This window comes from Pholis gunnellus (assembly GCF_910591455.1).
Source record: "Pholis gunnellus genome assembly, chromosome: 6".
NCBI classification, from domain to species: domain Eukaryota; kingdom Metazoa; phylum Chordata; class Actinopteri; order Perciformes; family Pholidae; genus Pholis; species Pholis gunnellus.
Genome location: NC_136532.1, coordinates 15734066 through 15747295, shown reverse-complemented (window position 1 = coordinate 15747295; position 13230 = coordinate 15734066).

Genomic DNA, 13230 nt, shown 5'->3' with positions numbered 1-13230 from the left:
GGATAGTTTCATGACAGTATCTCTAATTGTTGATCCCAACGGGCTTTAAAGATAGAACAAGATGCTAGTGGGGGGAAGGCGGCATCTGCCTTCCTTTGTTCCTAAATTCCTGTGCTGCACGCAAGTCCCTTGACATGCTTACCTCCTCAATGCCAGCCAGACTAAGATTAGAAGGACACACCTCAACATTGCTTTAGCCTGTACGTTCACAAGAATGTTGATCGGCCAGTTTATGTTAGAATGGCACTGGGGAGATGGAGCAAGCAGAAGGATAGATGTCAGAATGTGTGGGTGGAGAAGATAGGTAGGAGAGATTTTAGTCTTGAGATTGAGACACAAGGGGGGACACAAATGGCATGAAAACATGGGAATGCGGCGTGCGATAGCATCTCTTCAGCCAGCTTCCTTTTGCTTTGGAACATGCTCGCTTTGCTAATGGTATATGTAGGCAGTTGACGAGCTTAGACCCGTTCCACTGGCTTTTAAAATAGAACAGTCGATCCCTGTGTTTGGTTCTTCCTCTGCGCTAAGGCCAGTTGAGTACCAGCCCAAAAATGCAAACAGGACAGGGGGAAACCAATCCACATAATGTGGGAGGAAAAAACAACACGGCTGGAGAAACATGCCTTGTTATCCCAAAGTCAATAGAGATACTGTCTGTTAATGCTGCCTTTTTCTTTTGTTGAGAAATTGCCATAAAATGCTCAACCTTTGCTTTGTGCACTACATAGAAAAGTATGCAGCACATTAGACACCACACTAAAACCAGACAATGTAGCACAGTGTCAGTTACATTTTATATTTTATCTATGTGGATATCCACCTTCTTCTTTTTAAATTTGTATTAGCTGCATATAGGCAGAGTTTGTGCAGCTCATGTTGTCACCTTATTTCCAGTTAGTAAAGCTTGTTTGATGTGTCAACAAGGTCTGCCAAAAGATAGAGGAGTGGGGACATGGAACCACTGTAACAAAGTGTTTATTACAGTTTAGGACAGAACAGATAACTAATGGAATTGCATGTCATTAAGACTTTGATTAGTCCTGTAATTACCATCTTATCAGCAACAGGCTAATGACAGTGTGGCCAGGACTCTGTGTGCCTGTTGAGAAACACTCAGATATTGTGTTGTATGTATTATACTGGGTAAAACAGAGATAGAAATCCGATCTTTCAAAAATGTTCTTTGGAAATGGCAACTCATAGCTATTTGATAAATGTGCCCAGAGCTCTGGACTTGAATGAGACTTCAGTCACACAAATGAGGACTTTATTTTAGTCTTTATTTGGACTTGACTGCACTTAGACTTGGAAGTTTTCCCCTTCAAAAATAAATTAGACCGTCCCATACATGTCTTGCATAGGAAAACACTTAACATATTTTGCATCATGAAGTCTCAGCTATGCAGAAAGAAAAAAACACACACACACTATCAACTGCATTGGGCACATTGTCGAGTCCTAAAACAAAAAACAATAAGTTTAAAGATGTAGAGCCCATAAGGGTGTTTATGTAGGTTTGTTCACTATGTGCAACCCCTTTCACAGGCACATAGTAATTTGATCGATTGTTTACATTTAAACAATATTTGATTGAAAAAACTCCTTGAAAGACTTCATGACTCATAATATGCTTTTGGCTATCTTGGTATCTTCACACTTTATTTGTCCCAAAAGACTTAAATAGGACATTAATGCTTGTTAATGTAGAGTGCTGTTGGAATTTGACCTTTCTGGCCCATGTTATAGTATGCAATAAGACATTAATGCACAAGAGCAGTTTTCTTGTGAGTTTCCACCCAACCAACAACTTTCAATCCTTTATGAATGTGTTTCCCTGTCCCACACTCAGTCAGCTGCAGACATCTCCAGTTCCCATTGCTGTTGCAGCCTAATGTTGGCAGATTAGACCTGGAGTTAGCAGAAGAATTGTCCCCTTATAAACTTATTTTAATGGCACTAAATAGCAGCGCCAGGCCAAATGGGCGCTTAATAGCCAAGGGGGAGTTGTTTGCTGAGATATGGAAGCAATTGCCTTCTCTTCTTGTGACTCCTTTAATGCATCTTATGCTTATCAGCTCTGTCAACGGTATCATATTTAAATGATCCATTTCTCTTGTGCTACACATATTGGACTCAAGTAAGACATCAAAAAGTGTATTCCATTGTTTACGCCTCCAGCAGTTTCTCCATTCTTGTGATTTGAGCCTCGTCCTGTTTTTCTCGACTGACTGTTGTTGTTTTTGTTGCATGCCACGGGATAAATGTTTTGGTTGTAGAATGGCCTCTAAGGACAGACCCAAGTTCAATTTCCTTAATTAGTGTCACTAAAGAAATGTGAAAAGTGTTTGAATAATACCTAGCGTTGAGATGAATCGCTACTTAGGTCTAGAGACATTTAATTCATTGCTTTCCTACAGCTGTGTCATTCACTTTAGTTTGGAATAATAGTAATTAAATAATAGTATTAAGACAATTAGCATTTTTCTATAGATCCCAGAATAGATTCCTTGGTGTGCAGGTTTATCTATCACGAGCAGCCTCTGGCTAAATATTAAGCTGAGCGGCAGACAGTGATCACATGCACATCCATGCACAGACGTTTTGCCCATTATTTCTTTGCACTATGCACATGTGTGTTTGCACTAATCTTTGCACACCTTAGTTTGTTTATGTGTCTGATGCGTCAAAAGCCAATTGCACAAACCATTTTGTAATGATGGTTTTCCCCCAGTGTGAGACCTGTCTGTAGGGGCTCCAAATTAAGGATGCAAGCAGCTAAAATTAAAGATTTGTTCATAACCCTTTTTCCAGTTAATGCTCAGTAACTCATCTTGAAATTGTGTGATTTCGCAAAGAAGACCTTCCCACCAAATGACAGAGGTACATATACTGCCAAGAGTCTATAGTTTAAATCGAATAAAGTTACCTGATTACCCTGTCTATTGTCATGACCCACTTAGCCTTAATAGAGGGGGTGATAAAGCCTGTTTTTGTGAAAGTGCACTGAGAGAGATGAGTTTGGCTGGAGAGTTAACAACCAATAAAAAGTTACTTAAATATGCTTCGATGATTTCTCATGAATTCCTCATGAATTTTTGGAACACCCACTCTTCTTCTTGCATGGAGAGAGTTAATGCAGGCATCTACAGTGAGCCATGGGAACTCAAGGGAGCTTTTCTTTCTCTTTCAGAGTCTCTCAATTGGATTGGATTTGAGTTACCTCAGTCTCTATTGGTCTATAAGTCAGCAAGTTAGCTGGTCATTTATTGCAGTAAATGACCAGTTAACTTGCAGTATTTCTGAGGTATAATTCACATAAAATTAAGCATTTTCATTCCAGCCCTCTCTTGTCTCAATCTGCTGTTTGCATTCTCACTTGTTTCAGATGTCTCAAAGAGTGTCTTCTAATTGAATTCCAACTTTATCTGAGAGGGAAATCATGCTTGATGCTCCCCTCTTGAGTTAGAGCTTCCTGGGTTGTTGCCTGTTTGGTTGTCTCTCCCGCATTCCCCTATTCCTCCCCCACTATGATGAATCCCTCATGGAGGGCAGGTCCAGCATTAGGCCAGAGATAGTTTGATGCTTTAGAGGTAAGCTAAAGGGAGTAAAACAGGGGGCAGACTGAGTACAACAGGGGCCAACTGTTTGGTGTTTTTGTGTTGTTGGCAAGATGAAGTTTAATTGACACACCTTGTATCGTCTGACTGCATACGATTGTGACGTCACCTTGAACAAAAGAGGCGACACGCACCCTGATGACATTTTTCACATTCTTCAACAGAGACACATTTGATCTCACTGTAGATTGCACACTGTCTCCATCCCCATCATAGCTTCTCTACATTTGAAAACTATCAAATATGATGTGTTTTTTAGTCATTTAAATGCATACGACACACTATTCAGCAATGCTGCTGCTACATTATTGTTGACACTATGCTACTGTGTGAACATACAGTGTATCAAACTATGTCTTAATTCATAACAGGTGTACTCTCATATATCACGTTTCCCCACTGAGCTTATTTTAACCCCGGATGCGATAAAGGAAATTTCCAGTGCCGCATGTAGCCGTGTTGAATGAATGGGGTTGAATGGGGTGTGTGCTGTGTAAACTTGACCTCCATCTGTGGTTCAGATAGAGCCCAGATGGCAAGATTGCAACTGACCACACTTTGACCCCAAAGCCCTCAACTGCAATTGAAAAAAAACATGTAATTGTGCATGAAAGCAGCCACATTAAAGGAAAGAAGTTGACTTGTTTTGCATTGCTTATGCATCACTTTTCTCAGACATCCTGATAAGAGAGTAGATGAGCGATGAGTCTGGCAATCTGTTTCGGCCAGTGAATCCAAGTTCCAGGCAACTCTGAACACTTTGACAGGACATCATAACATATATGTACATGATGAGGATTGAGTCAACAAATGTGACTCAATGCCTTGTATACATTGTGTAAATCTCTCACATGATGTCAGCTTATCTGGCAACATTTGATAGTTAACTTTAACTACAGTAAAAGGAGACATTCCATCCTCCATGTCTGAGTGAGCAGAAATAGCAAGTATTTGATCAGGCGACAGATCATACGCTGTAAAACAAAAACAAAAAGCAGCTGTAGTTGTTAGTGTGTGGTCTGAGTACAAGCCTCTCTGTCCCTTCAAGCACACTATAGTGTTTGCCTTCTCTGCTTCATCTCCAGGGCTTTAGGGAGTGTCCTGGGTCTGTGGGATGGTATGCCGCTTTAGTCAGGCGCCGTTTGTAATTCCAGACACATTACATCAGATTATTCGATTTCTTCAGGCTTTCATTCTAGATCAGATAAACCTGCATTTCACCTTTCACCCTCTGGCCTTAACCTCCAATCCACCTGCAGCCTGTTTGTTTTTGGATTCGAAAGAACAAAATGAGTCCGCACTAGTGAAACTGTGAGCTGATTGGAAGATCATGACATACCAGAGCGCTGCGTCCTTATCAGGACATAAATCATGCAGCTTAAAAAATGTGATGAAACTCTGATGTTTGTGATTAAGCAGTGCAAGGAGTAGCCTGGGCACAGCTGGCCCAGATGTATTTGTAGGGGAACAGGTCTGTTTTTAGACTTGTGTAATACGCTTCACTCTGATAGTGGCTGAAAAGTACAGAGGCTTTTCTGGTGGATTTAGTCTATAATGGCTGAACAAACAGTGTTGCATTTGTGAGGCTAGCATTATCAGCAATCCAGGAGATAACACAGGCCTGTTTTTACTGGAGGAGACAACGGGAAATGAGGACTTGGGGTGGTGATGGTGGGAGTGAAGGGTGGGGGTACATGAGACTATTGTGAACTTGGACATGTCTGGGTTTCTCTACGCCAGCATGATTAACCTTACACACACACACACACACACACACTCACACACACACACTCTCACTGAGAGCCATGGCCAATGGGAATTTGTGGGAACTTTGCTCAGACCAATGGGAATCCCCAGTACAATTACATTCTTCAAAGCTAGTTCCCTTGAGACAGAAGGTATAGGTTCGAAATAGGAAAACAAGAGATAGTTGCATAAATCCATATATTTATTTATAATGCCTCTAGGATTTATTTTAGGCCAAGAAATGCAGTTGCTTGTGAGTTGGTAAATTCCAGTCTTGTTCTCAGGCCCTCACGCTGGGCTCCACATGGCAATTCAGTCCCTGCCACAATGTGGCCACAGTTGAATCCAGTTGAAGTTGTCTGACTTACTACACCAGCATTGAGGACTGACAGGCAGTTACTAAATACATCCAAAGGCCTAAAATGTTCTTGTTGTGCTCGTAAATGCAAAGAAGATTACACAGAAATCTGCTCTAAATAAAAATTTTATTTCATGGCTTTTGCTACAATAACAAATCAAAATGTCTGCTGTGAAAAAGGCCTATTAGAAAATTTTGGGAAAAATGTAGTCCTAAAAGTGCTATGGATAAAATCATAACTACTAAGGTTACATGTCAACTGATTCATCTCCATCACAACTAAGCAAACTCTATCCGCTGATGCAGAAGCTTGGAAATAAAGCTACTCAGTGGACCGTGAGTTGGTATTGGTTTAAAACAGACTTCTTGGGAGCAGCATATATGGAACAAGAGAGATGGATAGATATAAACTTTATTCATCCCCAGGGTTAAATTAGTTTGTAGCAGCAGCAATTTACAGAGTAAAATAAAATATTACATATGGAAATGCACAATATATACAGTACAATAAAATAACAGAGCAGATATTAAATTTGAAGAAATAGAATAAGAAAATTGAATAAAAAATAAAAATGCACAGTATATACAATGAATTAGAATGGTAATAAATTTACAACTAGGTAAACCAAACAAACTGAACAGTAGTGCAAGGATCTCCAACAACAAGCAACAACCGTGTAGCGTTGTTGTAGTCATTTGAAGGATGATGATCTGGCCAGAGGTGATGTATTATACATTGTTATAGCAGAGGGCAGGAATGTTCTCCTGTATCTGTCCTTGTAACAACATATTGTTATAATTGGTAATTATTGGTAATATCTCTGAATCAGGGCCCACATAATCGATAATGTTGTTACTCAGACTGCAGGATAGAATGTTAATGAACCAATTTCTGAGGATAATTTGCTATCTGAGAATCTGCGTTCTGGCCACATTTCTATTGACTCAGTATCAGGATCTTCCTTATCACACACATGCCCTTGGTTCACTGAGTCCTTAGAAATGTGTTACTCCATAATACCCTTCCCCAATGTTAAAGAAATGTACTGGAACACAAACACAGAAAGAAGCATACTTCACTGCTTGTTCAGCTAGTGCCATAATATAAGAAATAATGGCAGCCTTGCACAACTGTAGCTGTGACAGCAGCTGTGCTGTCAGATGATCTTTGCTGCGCTTTCGTAATATCAGTTTTGACCATTAAACCATTACCCTGACTGCTGTGATTGTGTTAAAGACTCCAACAGAGGCGTATGCTTCCCTCTGACATCTCTTTTTTTATAAGAGATACTGTAAAAAGCCATTTAAGGTGTGCATTACATGTGAATGTAATGTATTAGACACGGTGTATTGCGCCTTTGGACATTTTAATGGAGGGTTTTTCAGGTATGATCAATTCTCTGGAGAGAAGCTTAGAGCTCCTTTGGCTTACATCACATTAATGGATGTGGGTTCACCTCAGAGCTGTTATGGCCAGTGACATATTGGCACACTGCCAGCACAGTACAGTTCAGTCCCGGTCTCTTCCCTCATGATGTTTAGCATGATAACAGGACCCATTAGACATAGATGTTTTTGGAAAAAGTAATGCTAACCATGCATTCATGTATCATGCTGTCAGCGACTGAGGGCAGAACGTTTTTTGGTTTTGGCCTGCTAAGTACAATAATGATGTGAGGCTGTGTTGTGTTGATCTCTCAGGTCAGAAGCCGGCAGATAGATTGGGATGAAATGACGTGTCTCTTGAGGTAAAGTGAACTTTCTGTTGCTTCCACTCCTGTGGTGACTCTGCTCGCTCAGGTCACTCCGCCCCATCTCATACTTCTTTAATCCTCTCCCAGCCCGACGCTGCCTACAACCAACGATCTATCGGAAGAGAGGTTATCTCAAATTGTCACCACTTTACTAAACCATCTGGTATTATGATTTATAACCCACCACAGCCAAGGAAAACACAAGGAAATTGCTTCTATGTGGTTTAGTTCGACGAAGTCTGTTGACTTCTAAAAGGAAACAAACACATCCCTCCATCAAACAGTAGTTATAATTGGAGACAGTGATTTATTAATTTGGGTCAGAGACAGAAACAATATCCCTCCAGTTATTCCCAACCCTGTTTTGTAAAAGAGAGTGAGAATTCTCACATATTTCCTTTGGATCAATCTTATCTGAACTGCTGATGAAAATGGCTTAAAAACATGGAGACAGACACTGGCTTTGAGTAATAACTTTCCCACAACAGCATACACTAAGTTACTGTTATTTGAACACAGTCAATTGCTTCAGTTAAGTAACCAATTACTAAGTGGCCCTATAAACTTGCAGATCGTCATCACTTTTCTGTGATGCCACTGATTAATGCATCAGCAATTAGTCAACTTTGAGTCTGTGATGATAAGCCGTTATGATCCAGCTCGAGCTCCGTTTAAAATGACAGCTTTATAAATTGGTGCTTACTATAGTTTGTCTCTTATCGATGGGACTATTACAATGTTCAACTTATTTTGAGTTTATTTATCAGTCATGGTAACATTGTAATAACAGAGAGATATGGAAACACGGCAACATCACTATGACAAAGTCAGGCGGGACAAATAAAATTGTTTCATCAGTTGATCAGACAGGTTGTAAACAAACCAACTGTTAAGTCAGATCATGTAAACCTCTTTATTTGAAGGTAAAACTCACAGAAATGTCACAGGAAATCTGCATGTGCACACCTATGCCAGGTATAGCATAGTGTCAAACAACACATTCTCAACATGACGCTTTGTCAGACCTCTTGGTGTCGCTTTCGAACGCACTGGATTGCCCAGCGAACAGTCGCCGTAAACACGGGACTAAGGTTGGGAATTCAAACAAAAACACTTGCTTAGGTTTAGGCACAAATAAGTATGAAAACTAAGTAAAGCGTATACAACGTAACAGAACAGAATACACATCACAAACATCAATAACACAACTTCAAAGAAATTACTGAGAAGAATGAGGGAAAACTATTTTTTTCAAATGAATTATTCTTTTAATCGCTTTCATGAAGTGACATATCAGAGAAACACTTTGGACCGGTTACCAATCCTCGTATGAATTATTCTTCAGTTGTTTCTAGCTAAACAATATCCACTTAATTTGCATATTTCAGATTTGAATTTAAAGAAAATAAAACTTACAAATATGAAAAGAACAGGGTTGACATTCACACCAAGATCCTTCTTGCTGTGAGTTAGTAGCAATAAACAACTGTGCCAGTTGTTAAAGAACACATTTTGTTTAATCGGCTGTATCAATAACATTGTTTTGTAGATTAATATTAATTTCCAAATCAATTTCATGCAGCTTATTCAGAAAAAGAAACAGCGGCAAGTCTGGGTCTTATTTTCGTAGTTATCATCATTTCTATGGGTTATAAACATTTTACTTCCAAATGTCCCTTATTGCTGATATCTGGGGATTCAGGGCTAGAAATGGAGTCCCGTAGGACGAGCAGCAAAACTAGCAGTGGAATGTTTAGATCACATTAGATGGCAATCTCCACAATAGAGTTAGTGAGTAAACATTTAAATTTGATGTATAACAGTAGTCATGCAAACATGCAGTAAAGGGTTCTATAGGCTCTAAGCCGGAGAAGGCATTATCCTCCTACTGCTGCTCGGATTGTTATTTGATTTTGGAGGGCTTTGCCTGCCAGAAACCTGTGTGTTATTTTGGAGACGAGAGATGAGATGTCATGCTCAGGAAACATTGCTGATGCGTATGACAACCCCCTTAATGCCTGCATCAATTCACACCATCCATCTCATTTTACAGTGACTGATCATTTGTCTTATGTTTGTCAACCTTTTCCCTCAGCCAAGCATGAAGTAGGCTTTGACTGAGTCTCCTCTCGAAGTAAGTCTGATCTGCACGTACGCAATGAGGGGTTCAGCGTTGGACTTGCATGACCTTTACAGCTCTTAGTACTTTTTATTTTAGACTCCTGCTGGTGCAGGTGAAATGTACATGCATCGTTTAGATTAGCATGACGGCATCATATTTTGATACGATGCTCTTGTAACAGAGCTCGACCTGTAGTGGATTTTCAAAGTAAAAACAATAGTTTGGAGCAAGAAAAAGCCAATTAATCGACTGATACCTATCGAGAGCTGATGTTGTTGCATAATATCATCGAGAGACAACTTTTGTTGGCAGGATTAAACTGAAAACAGGTCAGATATGACTTGTCAGCTTGCTGTGAAATACGCTGTGCCAGAATAATGCAGTGAAGGTTTTTTCATGAAGGGGAGAATTACTTTATAAAAAATATATCAAAAGGATCTAAATAATAGATATCTAAAAAGGTAATTTAAAGCCAGTGTTAGACAGTTCATTAATGTATAACTTTTTCAATTCAATGTATTTGTTATTTTCAGTAACAGATAGTGTGGGATTACAATTTGAAATTCAATACCTGCATTACAGTTACTAATACAAGTAAATATGTTGGGGTGTTGAGTAGAGCTAAATTGAAAACTACAAATCTGAAGAAGAAAAAGAGAATCTGATAGGTTTGGATATCAAAAGATAAATCCTACATTTCTTTCATTTTTAATACAACAAAAAAATACTGGACGGGTATTTATGTTGATAGAAACTTAAGTGATATGCAGAATATCTTCTTGTTATCAACCACCTAAACAATCTAGTCAACTATATGACTTGATTTTTCAAACCAGCCGTGTACCACATGGTGTACATGTACATCATGTTTATTTTGTTGTTGTATTGGCGTCCAGGGAGCTCGAGGTCAGGCCTAAGGACTCCACTGACTACTCATCAGCCTGGTACTAAAGATCACCAGAGTAATGCAGTTTATTGTGCCAAGGGTACTGTAGGATGAAAGTGGTCCGGATATCTGTTCCCGTCGATGTGGGAAACAAGCTGCTTTATTTTCAGTGGTGTCTAAATACAATGTGAACTTTCCACTTAAGACTAACCACATCTGAGCTTTTAGCATCTGGTATAATCAGCACAGCTGACTATCCAGTGTGTGTGTGTGTGTGTGTGTGTGTGTGTGTGTGTGTGTGTGTGTGTGTGTGTTTTTCAATGTATGAAAAATATTTACAGCTCTGGCATCATCTGCAAGGAATTACTGGAATTTATGTGAACTGATGGTTAGCACCCACATATAAAAGTAGGAAAATCGGGAAATGAAAACCAAACAATGTTACATATTTAATCTCCAGGTTCAAACAGCACACATGCATACATCTGTAACTAATGACTGTGAATAATTAAGCCATATTCGGTTGAATTGTTGTGTTGAATTCTTTATTTATGCAGATATTTAAACATGTATTACTATATGAGAAAGCTGATAGAGATTGAAATGGCCTTTGCTTCGACAGTTCCCCCACCGGGATGGTGATCTCAGGGTCATCTCGATAGACGGACAGCAGTTTCTCGCTGTGTTTGCTCAGTAATCCCCTCTGATCAGACCTCGGAAACCAAAACAAACAGACCATTCAACTCTGGAATATCCCTGATGAAATTGTATTTTGAGTATTGAAATAGCTAAAACTAGTCACAGATGCAGACATGATGTAGATTGGTTTCCTTAAATTGTTTTCTCTGTGTTGAACTTTTTAAATCAATCTGTAATGTGTGGTTTGAGCTGCAGTAAAGAAATAAGTGTATTGCTTTAAGTTATATTAGGCAGCATGATCATGGTTATTCTAGTTTTCTATGATCAATTTGAGAAGATAATCCTCCTTCACATGACATGGCAGCTAATTTGGGACTCTTTCACAACAATTTAAATGTACTCATGCTTCACTCAAGGCTTTGACATCACTTGGTAATTTCCTCATTCCTGAAAACAACCGTCTCTGTTTACTAACACAGGGAAGTATTCTTGCTTAGTGCACCGTGACCACGAATGATAAAAAAAAAAGATAGGGTAAAATGCTCCCCTCTTCTGTCTGTAAGACACACTCCACCCTTTGCTGGAGAAAAGAGGCACATTCCACAGGAAGTTTACGCGTCGCCTCTTCCCTTCATCCCTCACTCTTCCTGCCTGGACTGATCTTCACTGATTACTGATGGCTGGGTGGGCTGATAAGCGATGCTAATGAGGAGAGGAGACCCTTATACTTTGGTTATGTGAATCTTTTTCCAAGACAGATAAGTTATGAAAGAAATGCTAAAAACACTGCGTTTTGTATAATCAGTGTTCGGATTATGCATAGAAGGGTTTTTTTGACAGTCAAAAGTCAGTGAACACAGCACGCACTGGGTTGACAGGTCACCAGCCCATCTCGAGGCTAACACACTCACATTCACACTGATTTACACATCCAGACTTCATCTAAGGGTCGGAGTACAAAATATACTGTTGTAGCAGCTGCCACAAGTTCCATCAGATAGCGTGATTGTTCCAGGCAGGTCGGCTCTTTGTCACAGCGGGCTGTCAACACCATCCACTCCTGGTCAGCACACCTGCTGCCACTGGGGCCAGAAGACTAATCTAAAAGCTGCTACTGCGTTGTCTGTGGCTGATAGAATAGCTGCCAGTTACCACAGACCTGTGAGGAGAAGCACGTCCCAGTGCAAACCCTCTATAATACTTTGCTGCAGAGCAGGTGTCTTTAAGCTGTCAGGAGGGTCGGCTACTTCATTCTCTGCTCTGGTAAACATTACTACACTGTATCTTTACATTTCAAATAGTTGTTGCTGCTGCTCTGAATACAAATGCAGCACCTTTAATTAAGGATGGCCCAGCCGTTATCATGGTGGCTCAGCTGTAAGTGCTGTCTGCCTCACAACATGGTGTCTGCATGGCTGTCTCCCTCCATGCGTGTCAGGTGGATTGATGAGTAAATTATCTGTGTTGATTTTAACACAGTGCTTTCCTGCCTGCTGACCCCTTTATGTCAGCCAGGGCTGAAGCTAGGATTTTAGAAATACTAATGCCACGTTCACAGTAAAACACAAGATTCCCATGTTAACACCATCAAGATGGTTGTATGATTACAGAGTTTGCCATGGGAGGATTACAATAAAGTGGACTGACAATGTAACACCATACCCTTTGAATTGAGGTTTTAAACAACAATTATGTTTCACAGTATTTAGCTGATTTTCCTTCTCTGTATATTTTTAATACGAGAGCAATTCATTCAGTTTCTGGCACAAAAATAACTGTGATCTTCACACAAGCACTCAAACTGGTTTGTTTTCTATCACGTGCACACTCCTCTCACAATAAAGTTGCTTGGAAACTCGTCATATTTGAACAACAAATACTTGATGCTTATAATGCTTATAAAATAACTCCCATGTGAACTTTTTTCATTCGACCATGAAACTTGCTAAACCTGACAAAGTCACATTAATTCATATTTTGAATACCAAGGACATGACCTTGGTGTCCTTAATGACCCCCTTATTGACAAAATCCAGCTGAGTTCCTGAAGACCACCAACAAAGACCTGAACCTGAAACAACAAAGCTTTGAGACTCTTCAGGTTG